Source organism: Eumetopias jubatus, unplaced genomic scaffold (genome assembly GCF_037043125.1).
Source record: "Eumetopias jubatus isolate StellerSeaLion01/CBP00866 unplaced genomic scaffold, mEumJub1_p1.0 scaffold_12, whole genome shotgun sequence".
In the NCBI taxonomy this organism is placed as follows: Eukaryota; Metazoa; Chordata; class Mammalia; order Carnivora; family Otariidae; genus Eumetopias; species Eumetopias jubatus.
In genome coordinates, this window is record NW_028274818.1 from 335,487 (window position 1) to 355,658 (window position 20,172).

The following is a 20,172-nucleotide window of genomic DNA, read 5'->3' on the forward strand; positions in this document are numbered from 1 at the left end:
GCTAGAACACTCTTTCCTCTTCACATTTCAGCAAACTTCTCACCCACCACGTACCATTTACCACATCATCCTCTGTCATTCTATAGACTGACCAAGACTCCAGACATGTCTGAAATTTTCTCCTGATTTTCTTTTTTCTGTTTTAGAGTGACTGTCTCCAGTTACTTTATAGGGAGTTTTCATTTCTCAAAAGTACTCTTAAGGGGTCAGAAAGTGGTGGGGAAGAAAACCAAAAAGGAGGTAAAGCAGTAATAATTGTTTTGGAGCTGGCTGGGAGACCCTTACTCTAGGATCACTGTTTAAGGAAATCAGTTCTTTATAAACAGTAACAAGGAATGATGGGGGAGAGGGGTCCTTATTTTTCAGCTGATCTCTCCTATCAATATACCACCCCAAACACCTGTCTCATTTGGGCCTCTGAAACTCAAATTATAATTGTACTAGCTCCATCAGAATCTCTCACAAAACCCTTATTTTCCAAATATTAAAGCTTCTAGACTCTAGAGAATACAGAGAAAAATAATCTATACCCTACCCAAAGATTTTAGTTTGTAAATAAAAGTTTTCCTGAGCAATCTAATATTAACCTCAATTTTCAGAAAACAAATACTGAGCTAAATCTAAAACAGGCAGTATTGGACACTGGCAAAAGGCATTCAGTAATTTACAAACTACAAAGGAAAACCCTACATCTTCTTCAACATAAGCTTCAAGTGGATGAGGTTGTGACATCTCAGTCACAATAAGATGTACTTAATCGAAGTCCATCAGAGGTCCCCAGATCTAGGTACTGCTGTTATTTTAGGAGATAAAGGAAATCATGTCTGTGAAAAATGAGGCCAAAAAAATAATTCATTCAATACATTTCCACAAGAGACCAACTATTAATTTCAAACTGAAGCTCACTAGGTTCCATGTTTAATCAGGGCAGGGAAGACTGTATTTTTCAACCATCACTCAGAGATTATGCTCATTTAAGTCCACTGAATACATTTTACTGCATTTATACAGTGATCACTTTTCTACCAGTCTTTGAGATTGTATAAAAGGCCTAGATACAACCAAGCAGGTAATAGTGATTACCATTAGCTATGAGTTTAATTCTCCAACATTACACAGGCTAAGGCTTACTCACTTAATGTAAGTTTACTCTGTTTATTACAGTACCTCCTCTGTATACTACACTGCTTAGTAGTCCAGAGGTACCACAGATGTTCTCAAACCAACAGGTATTTTTCTTCAGGGTCCTGAAAAATTACCAACAATGTGGCAACCAACAACCCGATCTTTTCAGCTGAATCATAATCATCCAAAACCAGAGGTACTTATTGTGTGAGCTGAAAACTTTAAATTTTAAAATACTTCTTGGTAACTATTAACCAAATTGTGATGCTCTGAAGAACATCAAGTTCTTTCAGAAAAAGAAAAGATCTAACATTCACCGAGCATTTTAATGCACTAAATATTTATTTCATCCACACAACAAACCAAGAAGATAGGGTCCTTTTCCTATTTTATAGATATGGAAATCAATTTGGTGAAATTAAGAAATTTGAATGAAGTCATTCATTCAGCTAACAATAGCAGATGCTGGCTCCAAGGCCCATACTCATTCCACTACACCATGATGACTTGAGCATCTCTTGGCCAAAACTCAAGAGCCCAGTTCACTATGCATGCCTCGCCGATCTCTACTCTAAGCCACTGGATTAAAGAAAATGTTAGCCAAATACAACTGAGGTAAAAAATACAAACTCTTTGGCAGGCATGTATGATTTCGACACACAAAAGATTTGATCCAGGACTTCTCTAGAAAGACTAATAAGGACATGCAATCTAGATATGGACAAAGGAGATCTGATAAATGACCAGGAAGGTCAATTCATAAAATTCCATTATGAGGAAAGAAGCGATTATCCAACCAGACTCAGGAAACAAGACTTCAAATTAAATACAACTAAAAGCTTGAAGGTACTCCTATAAAAGAAGTATTAACTTCGTACAATCAAACACTTAAAACCCTCACCAATAAGAGAAAAAATTTGCAAAAATTATATAGTCCCCATTTTTGTTCTTCACAAATTTCAGAATAACCTGCCAATTTTTTTGTGCCGATTTTAACATAAATCCCCGGGCTCAGAGAACAAGAGAATCAAAATCGGAACTACTGTTAAGGTTGAAAAATAAAATTTATTTTTTAAAAAGCCAACTTTAAGATTTTGTATAAAGTCCACAAACTATTTATTGGTGTCCAAGAAAAACAAGCTGAAGTTTATCCAGCTGTTAGTCCTCTCCTGCAAATTCCCTTTAGTTCTGTTTTCAGTGGGTATAGTCTATTTGGATAAATCACCTCAAAATGTTTCAAAATTACAACAACAAATCAGATCACAGAACAGCAGACCCATTCATATGATCAATAAGATTCACATTTTTCATTAAATGTAGAAAACCTCAATTAGTCAAAAGGAGAAGTTACTGCGTAGGAGATAGGAGTTCCTCTCCACATTATTTAGAGATGGTACACAAACAATCAAGCAATACTACAAAATAACCACAGAACAAACAAAAACCCACCACCACCACAAAAACCATTTTGCTTTCACAAAGCTTAATACACAAAGTGGGAATTACTTCCAGAATAATGTATTGATTTTAATCTTTAGAAATAGGTGATTTGGGGCACCTGGGTGGCTCAGTTGGTTAAGCGACTGCCTTCGGCTCAGGTCATGATCCCGGAGTCCCAGGATCGAGTCCTGCATCGGGCTCCCTGCTCGGCAGAGTCTGCTTCTCCCTTTGACCCTCCCCCTCTCATGCTCTCTCTCTCTCTCTTTCTCGCTCTCAAATAAATAAATATCTTAAAAAAAAGAAAAAGATAAACTCTAAAAAAAAAGAAATAGGTGATTTGTATTCATTAGCTAAAATAGAATAATTTCAGGGCACTGGGTGGCTCAGTCGGTTAAGCGTCTGCCTTCGGCTCAGGTTGTGATCTCTGGGTCCTGGGATTGAGCCTGGCATGGGGCTCCCTGCTCAGCAGGGAGTCTGCTTCTCCCTCTCCCTCTGCCCCTCCCACACTTGTGCGTGCAGGCACACACACACTCTCTCTCAAATAAATAAAATCTTCCAAAAAAAATTTAAAAACCAGAATAATTTCTATTTAAAGGGGGAAAAAGTCAGTCCTCAATTATGTGGGAGTTATAAATTAGTGATTGATCGACTTTGAAGTGTCCATCACTAATTGGGAGAATATACTTATTAATATTTTGGTTAAAACCAAGTAAAGAGTAAGGACAGTACCTTATAAAGCAGAATACAGACTGAGTCTTACACAGGTAGAAGAGGAAAGGAGAACAATCTCTGTCCTGACATAGCATTTGAGTTAGGAAGTACTGTTCTTCTCAAAGCAGGATTCCTTAACGTGTTCACTCCTTCTGGGTTTACAGGAAGTCAGACTGCTACAGAGGTCATAAAAACCTCTACTGACTCACATATTGCAAATAAGCATAAAAAGCTACTGTCAAACCCTACTATCAATGACTTAATCACCATACAGAAATACAGGAAGTAAATTACATCAAATATTTCATCCCTTATGTAGCATGAGATGTTTCTAGACCAGTCTTTTCTACGAGGCTGGTTTAATTTTCCAACAGCACTAGGGAATTCCTCTGCCTACCCCCAGGAAACCAGGAAACAGAAACATGAAAATCATCTAGAGCATTAAATTAGTATTTAACACCTACAAAATTATTACTCTCTTCTCCCAAAAAAACAAAGCAACTGTAAGAGGGGCCCACAAGGTACCTAACTAGGATAGTCTTGAATCCCTAACTTACTATTCTCATCCTTGTATTAGTAGCACACTATTGATTCTCAGTGACCAGGCCTGAGAACATCTCATTTATTTTTTTTAAAGATTATTTATTTATTTGAGAGAGTGCACACACACATTTGCAAGTGGGGGGGGGAGCAGAGGGAGAAGGAGAGAGAGAAGTAGACTCCCTGCTGAGCGTGGAGCCTGACGCAGGGCTTGATCTCAGATCTCACAATGCCAAGATCATGACCTCAGTCGAAATCAAGGCTGGATGCTTAATTGGGCCAGCCAGGTGCCCCTCATTTCTTATTTTTTAAAAAGTAGGCTTAATGCCCAGTATGGAGCCCAATGCAGGGCTTGACCCTAAGATCAAGACCTGAGCTGAGTCCAAGAGTCAGACACTCAACCAACTGAGCCTCCCAGGTGCCCCAACATCTCATTTCTTAATACCTGACTGCTGACTGATTATTTTCATTCCCTCCTATCTGTACCTTCCCTGTATCTTTGCGGGGTAAGTTCCTTTCAGGCAAGCCACAAATGTTTGTACTTCACAATAAAATTCTCGTTCTTTTTTTTTTTAAGATTTTATTATTTATTTGACACAGAGACACAGCGAGAGAGGGAACACAAGCAGGGGGAGTGGGAGAGGGAGAAGCAGGCTTCCCGCCAAGCAGGGAGCCTGATGCAGGGCTCGATCCCAGGACCCTGGGATCATGACCTGAGCCGTAGCAGATGCTTAACAACTGAGCCACCCAGCCACCCCAAATTCTGGTTCTTTGTAAAGGTAAATGAAATTGATAAGCCTCCAGCCAGAATCATTAAGAAAAAGAGTGGGCTGATATAAAATCAGAAATGAAGGAGAAGTTACAAGTGACACCACAGAAATAAAAAAGACCATAAATGACTAGTAGGAACAACTATATGCCAACAAACTGGAAAACCTAGAAGAAATGGATAAATTCCTAGAAACACACAACCTTCCAAGACTGAAGCACAAAGAAACAGAAAATCGGAGAATGATTACAAGTAATGAAACTGAATCAGTAATTTTAAAACTCCCAAAAAACAAAAGTCCAGGACACAATGACTTAATAGGTGAAGTCTACCAAACATTTAAAGAAGAGTTAGTATCGGGGCACCTGGGTGGCTCAGCCGTTAAGCGTCTGCCTTCGGCTCAGGTCATGATCCCAGGGTCCTGGGATCGAGCCCCGCCTCGGGCTCCCTGCTCGGCGGGAAGCCTGCTTCTCCCTCTCCCACTCCCCCTGCTTGTGTTCCTGCTCTTGCTATCTCTCTGTCAAATAAATAAATAAAATCTTCACAAAAAACAAAAAACTTAAAAAAAAATAAAAGAGTTAGTATCTATCTTTTTCAAATTACTCCAAAAAAACTGAAGAGGAATGAGCACTTCCAAACTCATTTTATGAAGTCAGCAGTACCCTGATACAAAAACCAGACAAAGATACACATACACAAAATTTACAGGCCAATATCCCTGATGAACATAGATGCAAAAATTCTCAACAAAATATTAGCAAATCAAATTCAACAATATATTAAAAAGATTCATACATGATCAAGTGGGATTTATTCCAGAGATGCAGGGATGGTTCAACTTCTGTAAATCAATCAACATGACACACCACATTAACAAAATGATTAAAAATCACATGACTGTCTCAATAGATGAAGAAAAAACATTTGACAAAACGCAACATCGACTTATGATTAAAAAAAAAATCTCAGGGACACCTGGGTGGTTCGGTTGGTATAGTATGTGCCTGTTGATCTTGGGGTTGTGAGTTTGAGCCCCACATTGGGTGTAGAGACTACTTAAAAATAAAATCTTAAAAAAAAAAAAATCTCAGGGCGCCTGGGTGGCTCAGTTGGTTAAGCGTCTGCCTTCGGCTCAGGTCATGATCCCAGGGTCCTGGGATCGAGCCCCACATCAGGCTTCCTGCTCAGTGGAGAGCCTGCTTCTCCCTCTCCCTCTGCCATTCTCCCCGCCTGTGCTCTTTCGCTCTCTCTCGGATAAATAAAAAAATCTTAAAAAAAAAAAATCTCGGGCGCCTGGGTGGCTCAGATGGTTAAGGGTCTGCCTTCGGCTCAGGTCATGGTCCCAGGGTCCTGGGATCGAGTCCCGCATCCGGCTCCCTGCTCCTTGGGAGCCTCCTTCTCCCTCTCTCTCTCTCTCTCCTTCTCTCTCCTCCTCTCTCATGAATAAATAAAATCTTTAAAAAAAAAATCTCAACAAAGTAGGTTTAGAAGGGACACACTTCAACACAGTAAGGGCCGTATATGACAAACCCACAGCTTACATCATGTTCACTGGTGAAAAGCTAAAGGCTTTTCCTCAAAGAAGAGGAACAAGACAAGGATGTCCACTCTCACCACTTTTATTCAACATACTGTTGGAAGTCCTACGATGGCAATTAGGTAAGAAAAAGAAATACAAGACATCCAAATTAGAAAGGAAGAAGTAAAACTTTCACTATTTGAAGATGGTATGATGGTATATAGAGAACACCCTAAAGACTCCACCAAAAAACTATTAGAATGAATTTACCTGACAATGAAAAACTCAACCCAAACACCTCAAAGTGCTAACACCTGTCATCAACTAAGTGCCACCGAGAAAACTGAGGAAAGTTGCGATTTAATAATCTAATTAATGATGTTTTGCCACAGATTTTCTAAGCACTAAGATTCTACTTTTGACCTGGCTTTTTTCTCTTACTAAATATCCACCAGTGTCTCCCCCTCTCCACCCTTCCAAGGGTAGAGGCTCCCAGACTAGAAATAGCTTCACTTAAAGCTTCAAATATATTACTCTCCATTAAGCTTCTCATCTTTCACTTTTGTTATGAACACTGCTCTTTATCATTCTCTGAAGTCACAAATAATGCTCAAAAAAACCAAAACCAAAACCCACCATTCTCTATAAGCTGATGTTCCACTCAATCTCTGACTTTATTTATTTATTTTTTAAAGATTTTATTTATTTGACAGAAGAGAGACACAGCAAGAGAGGAAACACAAGCAGGGGGAGTGGGAGAGGAAAAAGCAGGCTTCCCGCCGAGCAGGGAGCCTGATGCAGGGCTGGATCCCAGGACCCCGGGATCATGACCTGAGCTGAAAGCAGACGCTTTAACGACTGAGGGTGGCCCACCCAGCCACCCCTCAATCTCTGACTTTAAAAGAGTCTCCAAACAGGAAGAAAAAAAAGAGAAACTAAGATAAGAAAATAAATGATGGGGCAAATGAATTTCAGGACAACCGCACAATTATCTCAGATTACACATGAGAAAAATGGAGGCCAATATAAAAGGAAAGATCAAAAAAGAGAAAATAGACATGTGTGACTGTCAAAAAAATTTTTTTTAAAGATTTTATTTATTTGACAGAGAGAGACACAGCGAGAGAGGGAACACAAGCAGGGGGAGTGGGAGAGGGAGAAGCAGGCTTCCCGCAGAGCAGGGAGCCCGATGCGGGGCTCGATCCCAGGACCCTGGGACAGTGACCTGAGCCGAAGGCAGATGCTTAACGACTGGGCCACCCAGGCGTCCCATGACTGTCAAATTTAAAATAAACTTTCATGTTATTAAATTGTATATATCTTCAAAATATTTTCTCTGTATGTTCAACATTGAAATTAACTGTAAAGAATGGCAAAATGTTGCTATTTTTGCAGGTTAGTAGTAGGTACACGGAAATTACTCTATATTCTCCCTATTTGGGTGTGTATTTTAAATTCTTGAGAATAAAAAGGTTAACAAAAAGAGAGAAAAGTCTTTTTTAAGTTTATAATGTCTACCAAGAAACAGATAAGTTCAACCTCCAGAGAAAAGATGTACTTTTTTTACTGCAATCCTTTTTCTAATTGTGAATACTACATCATGTGCATATACTACCTATCCAAAAATTAAATAAGCTTTAAAAATTAACAGGCCAACTGAACTTAACATAATTTCCAAAAGACGTATATGCACAATGAAAGGAAGGGACAAAGCTCCCGGGCCCAGCCAGAAGGGGCATAAGCCACTAGTAAAACTCCACAGGAAGACAGGTAACAAGACTATCACAGTACACAGAACACGAGCAGAGACACCCTAAAGGCTAAAGAACAGAGATCTAGAAAAAATAACCTAGCTGACCAAACACTAAATATACTGGTAAGTTAAAGGGGTCTTTTAGGGGGCGCCTGGGTGGCTCAGTTGGTTAAGCGACTGCCTTCGGCTCAGGTCATGATCCTGGAGTCCCGGGATCGAGTCCCACATCGGGCTCCCTGCTGAGCAGGGAGTCTGCTTCTCCCTCTGACCCTCCTCCCTCTCATGCTCTCTGTCTCTCATTCTCTCTCTCGCAAATAAATAAAATCTTAAAAATAAATAAATAAAGGGGTCTTTTAGGGTCAAAGAAGCATTACTCAGCCGGAATTGTAGTACTACACAGGGTTACACTAATACATACCGGCTTAGGCAATCATAAACGGTCAAGAAGTTTAAAATCAAAATTGACAGATGAAAGATTCCAATGGACATTTTGACCATTCATCACTCCTGTACACAGCAATATGTAAAAATAAGAATCTGGACATCAAAATGGGCTCAGGATTACATGTATGCTTCATCTAGTATACTTGCAAAGAATCTTCTTTACTGAAATGAGGGAAGAACATATTCATGCAGGAGTGGATTAAGTACTATGAAATCATACCTAAACACAGTCCAAAGGGGAACACTTGCCTGGTCTGGATCTCACCTACGGGGAGCTTCTGACAGTCAATATTAGCTAAGATTTGCCAATCAGCATTAACAGGCACAGGTAGCCTATAGGACAAAAGGCGTCACTTTTCTTCAGTACAGGGACAAAGATCTGTTATCTTAAGTGATCAAGAAAGAGGTTTATCAGTTTATCAGGCAATAAATATTCACCTTAAGAAGTTTATCCTTGGGACGCATGGGTGGCTCAGTTTCGGCTCGGGTCACGATCCCAGGGTCCTGGGACTGAGTCCCACATCAGGCTCTTTGCTCAGTGCGGGGCCTGCTTCTCCTTCTGCCCCTTCCTGTGCTCGCACTCTCTCTCTCTCTTTCTGACAAATACATAAATAAAATCTTAAAAAAAAAAAAAAAAGAAGACGACGTTTACCCTCAGCGTGCCTGGGTGGCTCAGTCAGTTAAGCTTCCGATTTTTGGTTTAGGCTCAGGTCATGACCTCAGGGTTGTGAGATCGAGCCCTGCACTGCGCTCAGCAAGGTCTGCTTGAGATTCTCTCTCCCACTCTGTGCTCACATTCTCGCTCTAATAAATAAGTTTTTATTTATTTTTATTTTTTATTTTTAAAGATTTTATTTATTTATTTGAGAGAGAGAGAGAATGAGAGATAGAAAGCACGAGAAGGAAGAGGGTCAGAGGGAGAAGCAGACTCCCTGCTGAGCAGGGAGCCCGATGCGGGACTCGATCCCGGGACTCCAGGATCATGACCTGAGCCGAAGGCAGTCGCTTAACCAACTGAGCCACCCAGGCGCCCTAAATAAATAAATTTTTAAAAAATAAGTTTACCCTTAAGAGTTCCCTGTAATGATTTTTTTCCTGTAAATAAGGATTTTTGATTAATGACAAAAGTTTCAAAGCAGAATGGTTTTTTTTTTTAAAAAGATTTCTTTATATTTTAGAGAGTGCATGGGGTGGGGTACAGAGGGAGAGGGAGAGAGAATCCTCAAGAAGACCCCCTACTGAGGGCAGAGTCCGACTCAGGGTTCTCTACTCCACTTAGGACAAATAATGGGATAACCTGAACCAAAAAGGAAAGCAGGAGGGACCATAAAAAAACCAGAATGGTTTGTGGGCCTTTCTGTAGATGGGAAAATTTTCAGACCAAGAAAGCAATTCCCAGTATTGACTCAAGTATTAATTACAGAGGAGTTTGGAAGATCTTCGTTTATTCTACATATACATCCCCAGACTTCTTACAAGAAAAAAAAAGACTAGACATTTTATGTTTCATTGCTTTTTATATTTTTATATTGCAACTTTATTAAGATCCCTTTTGGAAGGGTCTTTTTTATTTTTTGGAAGAATCTTTTAAAAAGAGGAACTGGTAAAGCAAACAATTCCAATTAATTAAAAAATACTGTGGCTACCGCTTTGAAAACTAAAATAAGTATCTCTTAAAACAGTTTTTAGGGAGGGGCGCCTGGGTGGCTCAGTCGTTAAGCGTCTGCCTTCGGCTCAGGTCATGATCCCAGGGTCCTGGGATCGAGCCCCACATCGGGCTCCCTGCTCCGCGGGAAGCCTGCTTCTCCCTCTCCCACTCCCCCTGCTTGTGTTCCCTCCCGGGCTGTCTCTCTGTCAAATAAATAAATAAAATCTTAAAAAAAAAAAAAAAAAAAAAACCAGGGGCACCTGGGTGGCTCAGTTGGTTAAGCAACCGCCTTCGGCTGCTCAGGTCATGATCCTGGAGTCCCGGGATTGAGTCCCCGCATCAGGGTCCCTGCTCAGCAGGGAGTCTGCTTCTCCCTCTGACCCTCCCCCCTCTCATGCTCGCTCTATCTCATTCTTTCTCTCAAATAAAATCTAAAAAAACAGGGGCGCCTGGGTGGCTCAGTCGTTAAGGGTCTGCCTTTGGCTCCGGTCATGATCCCTGGGTCCCGGGATCCAGCCTCACATCGGGCTCCCTGCTCCGCGGGAAGCCTGCCTCTCCCTCTCCTACTCCCCCTGCTTGTGTTCCCTCTCTCGCTGTGTCTCTCTCTGTCAAATAAATAAAATCTTTAAAAAAAAATCTAAAAAAACAAAAACACTTTTTATAAGGAAGAAAAGATGAAGAGCACTCAAATCATCCAATTTTGCCTTTTCCATTGCTTCTAATATGATGAAAACGAATAATCTCATGCAGCCTGGAGAGAATGTGAACAAAAGACACCTGAAACAGCACTAACTTGACTTTTGGTGCTGTTTCAGACTACCCAATGGAGTACAACGGAAAGATTAGTGCTTCTCAGGGAAATACTGAGTAAATCAGTATTTTTCTACAAATAATCAAAATTACATCATGTTGTTCTGAAGTGGAAGTCTCCTTAAGAAAAATTTCTTCTATAGTGATCCAGCATTGTCTTTAAAAAATACCAACTATACTGTAATGGATTCAGATCACCACTTCTGCTATATAGTGTTAGGTTCCCAAGGCTAAACACTTGGCCAGAGTTTAATTCCTCTTAAAACTAAAAGGACTGCTGAAAAAGTAGCCCTTACTTTAGTGACTTTGTATGTTTGCATATTTAAATATTACATTCCTCTAAAATGCTGCTGGTTTGCTAAAAGTTGTTGGAAAGAAGAAACATTAAGCTACCAGAATCATGCAGCTCTGGTAGGTATTTAAAACTGTCAAACAGGGCGCCTGGGTGGCTCAGTTGGTTAAGCGACTGCCTTCGGCTCAGGTCATGATCCTGGAGTCCCAGGATCGAGTCCCGCATCGGGCTCCCTGCTCGGCAGGGAGTCTGCTTCTCCCTCTGACCCTATCCCCTCTGATGTGCTCTCTCTCTCTCTCATTCTCTCTCTCTCAAATAAATAAATAAAATCTTTTAAAAAATAAATAAAAAATAAATAAAAAATAAAACTGTCAAACATCCAAGATCAAACTACAATCAGGAACTTTAATAACAAGCAAGTTAAAGAGGGAGTCAAAGGGGAACAGATTTGGATTCATCTAACAAAATGGGATTACTCTTGGGTAGACATTTTATTACTATTATTTTTTAGAGATTTTATTTATTTGAGAGCCCGCACATATGCACACACAAGCACGCAAAGAGTGGGTGGACGGCACAGGGAGAGAGAGAATCTTAAGCAGGCTCTACGCCCAGCACGGAGCCTGCCGTGGGACTCAATCTCATGACCCTGGGATCATGACCTGAGCTAAAATCAAGAGTTGGACGCTTAACCCACTGAGCCACCCAGGCACCCCTGGGTAGCCATTTTGAAACTTCCATGAAAGTCAATTTCTGGCTGACCGATTTTCCTCTGAACAAAACATCCTTTCAAAAAACACAATCTGGGGATAACTACCTTAAACTTATTACAAATGTTTACCAAATAATAGCTCATCTGCCCAGTTATACCACTATTAATCTAGGACTGGAATTTACCTACACCATGGATTGGCCTTTTCTGTATAAAGGCCAGACAGTAACTATTTTAGTCTTCAGGGGCATTATCTTTGTTGTGACTACTAACTGTGACATTGGGGCAGTGTGAAAGCAGCCATACACAATATGTAAAAAGTGTGATTATTTCCAATGAAACTTTATTTATGGCTACCAAAATCTAAATTTTATATCATTTCTGCATATAGTGAAATATCCTTTTGACTTTTTTCCAACCATTTAAAACTGTAAAACCATTCATAATTCTTAGCTCATGGGCTACAAGCAAAATTTATTAACCTTTAGTTTTCTGACCCCTGATCTCTATGTGCTCATTTATTTTTACAAATTTTTCAAATTTCCAAGTACAGAGAATATCATAACAACCATTTACTTGTCACCTAACGTAAGAAATAAAACCTCAGGGGCGCCCGGGTGGCTCAGGTTGGGCATCTGCCTTCGGCTCAGGTCATGATCCCAGGGTCCTGGTTATCGAGCCCCCACATCAGGCTCCCTGCTCGGCAGGAAGCCTGCTTCTCTCTCACACTCTCCCCCTGCACTCTCTCAAATAAATAAATAAAATCTTAGGAAAAAAAAAGAAATAAAACCTCAAAATAAAACTGAAGCTTCCTGAGTAACTATTCCAATCCTATTTCCCTCTCTCTTCTCCCTCTCCCACTCCCCCTGCTTGTGTTCCCTCTCTCCCTTTGTCAAATAAATAAATAAAATCTTCAAAAAAAAAAAAAGATAAATTGCATTGTTTTGCAAATTTAAAAGTTTTTACGTATTACATGATATATATGGTATTATTATCAACTCACTTTTTTAACATTACCTTTGATATTTATCCAAGTTGATACATGTAACTAGTTCATTCACTTTAAGTAGTATACAGAATGTCAATTATGAGTATACCACAATTTAAATTTCCTATTTCCTGTTCATGCAACAAATTAATCACATGTCATATGGCAGGTACCATTCCAGGTGCAAGGGCTACAATCCTGGATAAGGCATAATTCTCCCCCTCCACGGGGTTTACTCTGACGGACACTAGCACTTTCTCTTCATTCCTTTTCCCAAGTGAAGTCTCAAAAGTGGCCCTAAGCTAATTTTATCAAAAAAATGAAGAATGTGAGGTGGGAAAAGCCCACCAATTTAAGTAAATGGAAGAGAAATTTTTTCCCTTTCCTTAAGGTTTGTTTAAAGATACGAGATAAAACTCCAGAAATAAACCTCACCCCAAATATCAGAACTGTTAAGCTTTCAACTTTTTTTTAAGATTTTATCTATTTATTTTTTTTAAAGATTTTATTTATTTATTTGAGAGAGAGAGAGAATGAGAGATAGAAAGCACGAGAGGGAAGAGGGTCAGAGGGAGAAGCAGACTCCCTGCTGAGCAGGAAGCCCGATGTGGGACTCGATCCCGAGACTCCAGGATCATGACCTGAGCCGAAGGCAGCCGCTCAACCAACTGAGCCACCCAGGCGCCCAAGATTTTATCTATTTAATGGACAGAGAGAACACAAGCAGGGGGAGTGGCAGGCAGAGGGAGAGGGAGAAGCAAGCTCCTCGCTGAGCGGGGAGCCTGATACCGGGCTCAATCCCAGGACCCTGGGATCATGACCCGAACTGAAGGCAGATGCTCAACCGAGTCACCCAGGCGCCCCAAGCTTTCAACATTTTAAAAATAGAACCCCCCTCACAGTTACCTTCACTGAGGCTTACACTACAAACAGGTCAATATGATGATATGAGACAACTGATGATTCCAGTTTCTTTTCTCTTCATTTCCAAAAACCAGTCTTAGGCAGTAAGGAAGATACAGATCAACAGTGGGTACAAATCTTTTGATCAATCAGCAAAAGGAAATATCTTAGTAATCCAAAACTTAGGGGAACGGATATTAGGGGCTCCTGGCTGGCTCAGTTAGTAGAGCTGTGACTCTTGATGTCAGGGTTGTAAGTTTGAGCCCCAGGCTGGATGTAGAGATTACTTAAAAATAAAATCTTTAAAACCACCACCAAAAAAAGAGAGAAAGGGAGAGACAGAGGGAACTGATATTAGCAGGCCTAGAAGACAAGCTCCTTGGAAGTATTTTAAAATAACACACTCCTTGAATAGGAATTAAGCAAAAGAACACCATCACTGACAATAAATTAAATGAAAATCTCTAACATTCTTTTCATATCAAAGGAGATGGTAACTTCAAACACACCTCATGCCCTTGAATTACTCAAACTTCCTGTCATTCCTTAAGAATGTGTAAGAAAGGGACGCCTGGGTGGCTCAGTTGTTAAGCATCTGCCTTCGGCTCAGGTCATGGTCCCAGGGTCCTGGGATCGAGTCCCACACTGGGCTCCCTGCTCAGCAGGAAGCCTGCTTCTCCCTCTCCCACTGCCCCTGCTTGTGTCCCCTCTCTCGCTGTCTCTGTCAAATAAATAAAATCGTAAAAAAAAAAAAAAAAGAATGTTTAAAGAAAACTAAGTTTGTTTCGGGGCATGTGGGTGGCTCAGTCAGTTGAGCGTCTGCCTTTGGCTCAGGTCATGGTCCCAGGGTCCTGGGATCGAGTCCCACACTGGGCTCCCTGCTCGGCGGGAAGCCTGCTTCTCCCTCTCCCACTCCCGCTGCTTGTGTTCCCTCTCTTGCTGTCTCTGTCAAATAAATAAAATCTTAAGAAAAAAAAAAAAGAAAACTAAGTTTGTTTCATTTTACTCTTGAAAGCAGACCCTGAATATGGGATAAAATAAAGAATGTGGGACTGTGGTACCACCAAATGTAACCCCTCTACTCTGACCCTATTAAGGCTTACCAATAAGTTCTAAGTTCACTAAACAAAATTTAAATCTGTTAGATAAAACAAATCACCTTCACCCTAAAAGCACAGAAATAGAATGAGGAAGACAAGTGACCCAATGGGCAGGAAAACTGGTCAGAAAGGAAATCTTAAGTTGTAGTAGGCATTTGGTCTTACCCATCTGAACATCCCCATTTCCTGAAAACAGTTTGACCATGCTGACAGAGCAGTGCTTAGCTCTCTGCCTCTGCCTATTAGGAGTTCAACAAGAACTCCAGTAAGGAGTTGCCATGTGAGCAGTCAGCTGGGAACTGTACGTGCTCCCTATTCCTATAGTTGTTCTGATTTAAAAAGATTGTGGTGACAAGAGATCAATTTATCAAAACTTTAACATTTAGATTGACAATTGAGAGGTTTGAGGGACATTTCAAACATGAACGTTTTTCTTTTAAAATGCCTACTCCTCTTTCCAACAATTGGCTACAGTCACATGACCAATAATTAAAATTCAAAGACATTTGCTTTTAAGAAAAGAAATGCTAATAAGGTACATAAGTGTTCCCGAAAGTACCGAAGACAGGTCTCATCACTGTCCAGCCACACTACTTCCATCAAATTTAAATTGGATTGTTTTAGAAACTCTCATAGCCTGTTGCTGTGAATGTAAACTGGTACACATTTTTGAAGAATAATTTAATAATATCTAACAAAATTTTAAATGTGTATACACTTTGATCCAGTAATTACATTTCTAGGAATTTTACGTACAGATAAACTACAATGTATAAAGATGTATGTAAGATGTCTCACTGGAACCCTGGTTATGAGAAAACACACACACACACACACACACACACACACACAACTGGAAACATCTGGGGGCCTGGGTGGCTCAGTGGGTTAAGCATCTGCCTTGGGCTCAAGTCATGATCCTGGGATCCTGGGATTGAGCCCCACGTTGGGCCCACTGCTCAATGGGGAGTCTGCTCCTTCTTCCTCTGTGCATGCTGTCTCTCTCTCAAATAATTAAATAAAATTTTCAAAAAAACAAAACAAAACTGGAAACATCCTAAATGTTCCTCAGAGGGAACAGATTAAGTAAATTAAAGCATATCCTACAATGAAACATTACGGACATTGAACAATGACATACATGTGTGTGACATTTATATATATGTGCACAGGCAAACACACAGATTAAGAAGAATATAGCATCATGTTCAAAAGTTTGAGCCTAAGAGAGGTCATGATCCCAGGGTCCTGGGATCGAGCCCCGTGTCAGGCTCCCTGCTCAGCAGGAAGCCTGCTTCTCCCTCTCCCACTCCCCCTGCTTGTGTTCCCTCTCTCACTGTGTCTCTGTCAAAAAATAAATAAAATCTTAAAAAAAAAGAGCCTGAGCCTAAGAGTCAGACTTTCTGATTCCACACACCGGCTCTTGTACTTATTTTTGTGGCCTTACGCAAATCACTGAACTTTTCCCCACCTCACATTTTTTCATTTGTAAAATGAAATAACAACATCTACTTTTAGAGTATTGTGAGAATTAAACAAATTAATTACCGGGAAGTGCTTAGTGTAGGTTATCATTAAAAACACATCCAAGGTAGGGGGTGCCTCGGTGGCTCAGTTGCTTAAGCATCTGCCTTCAGCTCAGGTCATGATCCCAAGGGTCTGGGCTCCCTGCTCAGTGGAGAGTCTGCTTCCCCCTCTCCCTCTGTCCCTCTACCACGCTCATGCTCTCTCTCACTCTTTCAAATAAGTGAATAAAATCTTAAAAAAAAAACATATTCAAGGTATTAAATGAACAGAGGCAAGCAATCACAACACCTAAAACTAAAGCAACAGGGATAGGCAGAAACTGAGAGATTTTGAAAGTAGAATTTTCAGGATTTGGTAAGCCTGTCTCGCACTTAGACCTAAGTAGCAAAAAGTGCTGAATAAAGGCACTGTTCCTACTTAAAAGGCACTCTTAATGCTGGTTACCTAATTTATAAACACATTCTATCAAGTATTATAGTTATTTTAATACAGGTCTTTCCCTGTGGGGCTACAAATCTTCTAGAATATATACCTATATATATATGTTCTACAACACCTACGTATAGATCTTTCCCATAGTAGATGTACAACAAACATTCTGTGAATATATGAATGGTCAGGACTTTTCATTTCCCCATAACCAGTAGATTTAAATGGTTACAAAGCTCTGACAGAACGAGAAGAAAACCAAGTTTTCTCTTTATCAGAGTTACTAACTGTCATTTTCCTAGACTGAACCAATGCAGGATAGAGAAAACCATGTGAGGTCTATACTCAATGAACTGCAAAAATAACCCCATAGCACTGATAAGGGCCTTGGATTTTCTGACATAATCTGATTTCATGAACTAGGCAGTCAACATTCCTAAGCTGTTGGGTTTTTTTTTTTTTAAAGATTTTATTTTTAAGTACTCTTTACACCCAACACGGGGCTCAAACTCACAACCCCAAGATCAAGAGTTGCGTGCTCTACTGACTAAGTCAGCCAGGTGCTCCTCCTAAATTAAGTTTAATAAACTAGCAGTACTCAAATTATGTATATTCAATGCCAAGAGAATAATAGCAATGAAAATCTTTAAAGAGCAAGACTTGTAGGCAGTAGGAAAGGTACACAGCCATAAACCAATATTCTTTCCCAATTAAGCTCTGATATCCATGAAAATATTTCGCCCTTAAAATTTTCATTTAAAGAGGGACAACTGGGTGGCTCAGTCAGTTGAGCACAGGGCTCTTGGTTTCTGTTCAGGTCATGATCTCATGGGTAATGGGATCCAGCCCCTCCTGGGCTCTGCACTCAGCAGGTAGTCGGCTTCCTCTGCCCCTCCCTGCTACAAGGACCCGCTCTCTCAAGTAAATAGATAAATCTTTAAGAAAAAAAAGTTTCATTTAAAGAGTAATTCTCTATGTACTGATTTGAGAAAAAAATCTCGTATTACGCAAAAAAGCAAGATGTGGAAAACTATGCTGTCTTTTGTATTTAAAAAAAAGAGGGTGCATCGACAGATGAATGGCTAAAGAAGATGTGGTATATATAGACAACGGAATATTATGCAGCCATCAAAAGGAATGACATCTTGCTATTTGCAACGACGTGGATGGAGAGAAAGACATGTATCATATGACCTCACTGATATGAGGAATTCTTAATCTCAGGAAACAAACTGAGGGTTGCTGGAGTGGGGGTGGGGTGGGAGGGATGGGGTGGCTGGGTGATAGACACTGGGGAGGGTATGTGCTATGGTGAGCGCTGCGAATTGTGCAAGACTGTTGAATCACAGACCTGTATCTCTGAAACAAATAATGCAATATATGTTAAGAAAAAAAAAAGAAGACAGCAGGAGGGGAAGAATGAAGGGGGGGAAATCGGAGGGGGAGACGAACCATGAGAGACGATGGACTCTGAAAAACAAACTGAGGGTTTTAGAGGGGAGGGGGGTGGGTGGATGGGTTAGCCTGGTGATGGGTATTAAAGAGGGCACGTTCTGCGTGGAGCACTGGGTGTTATACGCAAACAATGAATCATGGAACACTACGTTAAAAACTAATGATGTAATGTATGGTGATTAACAGAATAAAAAAATTTAAAGGAAAAAAATAAAAAATAAAAAAAGGAGGGTGCCTGGGTGGCTCAGTCGTTGAGCATCTACCTTCAGCTCAGGTCATGATCCCAGGGTCCTGGAATCGAGCCTGCCGTTGGGCTCCCTGCTCAGCGGGAAGCCTGCTTCTCCCTCTCCCACTCCCCCTGCTTGTGTTCCCTCTCTTGCTATCTCTGTCAAATAAATAAATAAAATCTTAAAAAAATAAATAAAAATTAAAAAAAAACTAAAAATAAATTCGTATTTGTATATATGTAAGGAAATTCTCAAATGACAAAAAAAGGGAGTAACAGTGATGGACTCTGAAACTAGGCAGGTGAGAAACGATGGAAAACTTACTGTATATCTTAGCTTTTATAAAAATCTGAACTAAACTTTTAAAAATAAACTGTTCCAGGGGCGCCTGGGTGGCTCAGATGGTTAGGCGTCTGCCTTCGGCTCAGGTCATGATCCCACGGTCCTGGGATCAAGCCCTGCATCGGGCTCCCTGCTTGGCGGGGAGCCTGCTTCTCCCTCTCCCTCTACCATTCCCTCTGCTTGTGCTCTCTTGCTCTCTCTGTCAAATAAATAAATAAAATCTTTAAAAAAATAAAAATAAAAAATAAATAAACTGTTCCAACCATAACAAAATAATTCACTTATAAGAGCAAAGGTATTTGGAGTAACCTTGCTTCTAATACCATTAAAAAAAAAATTTTGTGGGGGCGCCTGGGTGGCTCAGTCAGTTGAATGGCTGCCTTCGGCTCTGGTCATGATCCTGGGGTCCTGGGATCGAGCCCCACGTCCAGCTCCCTGCTCAGCAGAGAGACTGCTTCTCCCTCTCCCTCTGCCTGCCACTCTGCCTACCTGCGCTATCTCTCTGTCAAATAAATAAATAAAATCTTAGAAAAAAAATACTGTGATCCAAGGAGCTAAAATTAAAAACTCACTGACAGGAATCAGCTGTCATATTGTAATAATAGGGTTCCATTCAGTTTAATTTTATATTGTTTGGTTCAATATTAAAAAGCATGTGAACAGAAAAACCCAGCCTAAAATTCATAGGGATCCCAAATGGCCAAAACAGTCTTGAAAAAGAAAAGATGGGACCATGATCTGAGCTGAGGCAGACGCTTAACTGAATGAGCCACCCAGGCACCCCAATAAATAAATCTTTAAAAAAAAAAAAAAGATTTTATTTTTAAATAATCTCTATCCCGACATGGGGCTCGAACTTAAAATCCCAAGATCGAGTCCCACGCTCCATGAACTGAGTCAGCCAGGTGCCCCAACAATTTCTTGAATATGACACCAAAAACACAGGTAACAAAAGAAATAATAAACACAATCTTATTAAAAACTTCTGTGCAGGGGCGCCTGGGTGGCTCAGTCGTTAAGCGGCTGCCTTCGGCTCAGGTCAGGATCCCAGGGTCCTGGGATCGAGCCCCGCATCGGGCTCCCTGCTCAGTGGGGAACCTGCTTCTCCCTCTCCCACTCCCCCTTCTTGTGTTCCCTCTCTGTCTCTCTCTGTCAAATAAAATCTTTAAAAAAAAAAAAAAAACTTCTTGCAGGGCGCCTGGGTGGCTCAGTCGGTTAAGCATGTGCCTGCGGCAGTGGAGAATCCGCTTCTCCCTCTGCCCTTTCTCCTGCTTGTGCTCGCTCTCTCTTGCACTCTTGGTCTCTCTCTCTCAAAAAAAATAAAATAAAATCCGGGGCACCTGGGTGGCTCAGTCGTTAAGTGTCTACCTTCGGCTCAGGTCATGATCCCAGTGTCCTGAGATCGAGCCCCGCATCGGGCTCCCTGCTCCATGGGAAG

At 40.7% G+C, this 20,172-nt stretch overlaps 1 protein-coding gene across 3 annotated transcripts in view; it reads right to left on the reverse strand.

Annotated features, from left to right (window-relative positions):
* The window catches only part of GATAD2B (GATA zinc finger domain containing 2B), an 88,755-nt gene that overhangs the window by 55,102 nt on the left and 13,481 nt on the right, over window positions 1-20,172 (reverse strand). Inside the window, exon 2 of one of the 3 annotated variants that reach the window (XM_088016948.1) lies at window positions 8,740-8,919. The exons of the other annotated variants lie outside the window; for them this stretch is intronic. The gene's annotated coding sequence lies outside the window, so the exon portion shown is untranslated. The remainder of the gene's footprint in view (window positions 1-8,739; window positions 8,920-20,172) is intronic. 3 annotated transcript variants of the gene reach the window in all.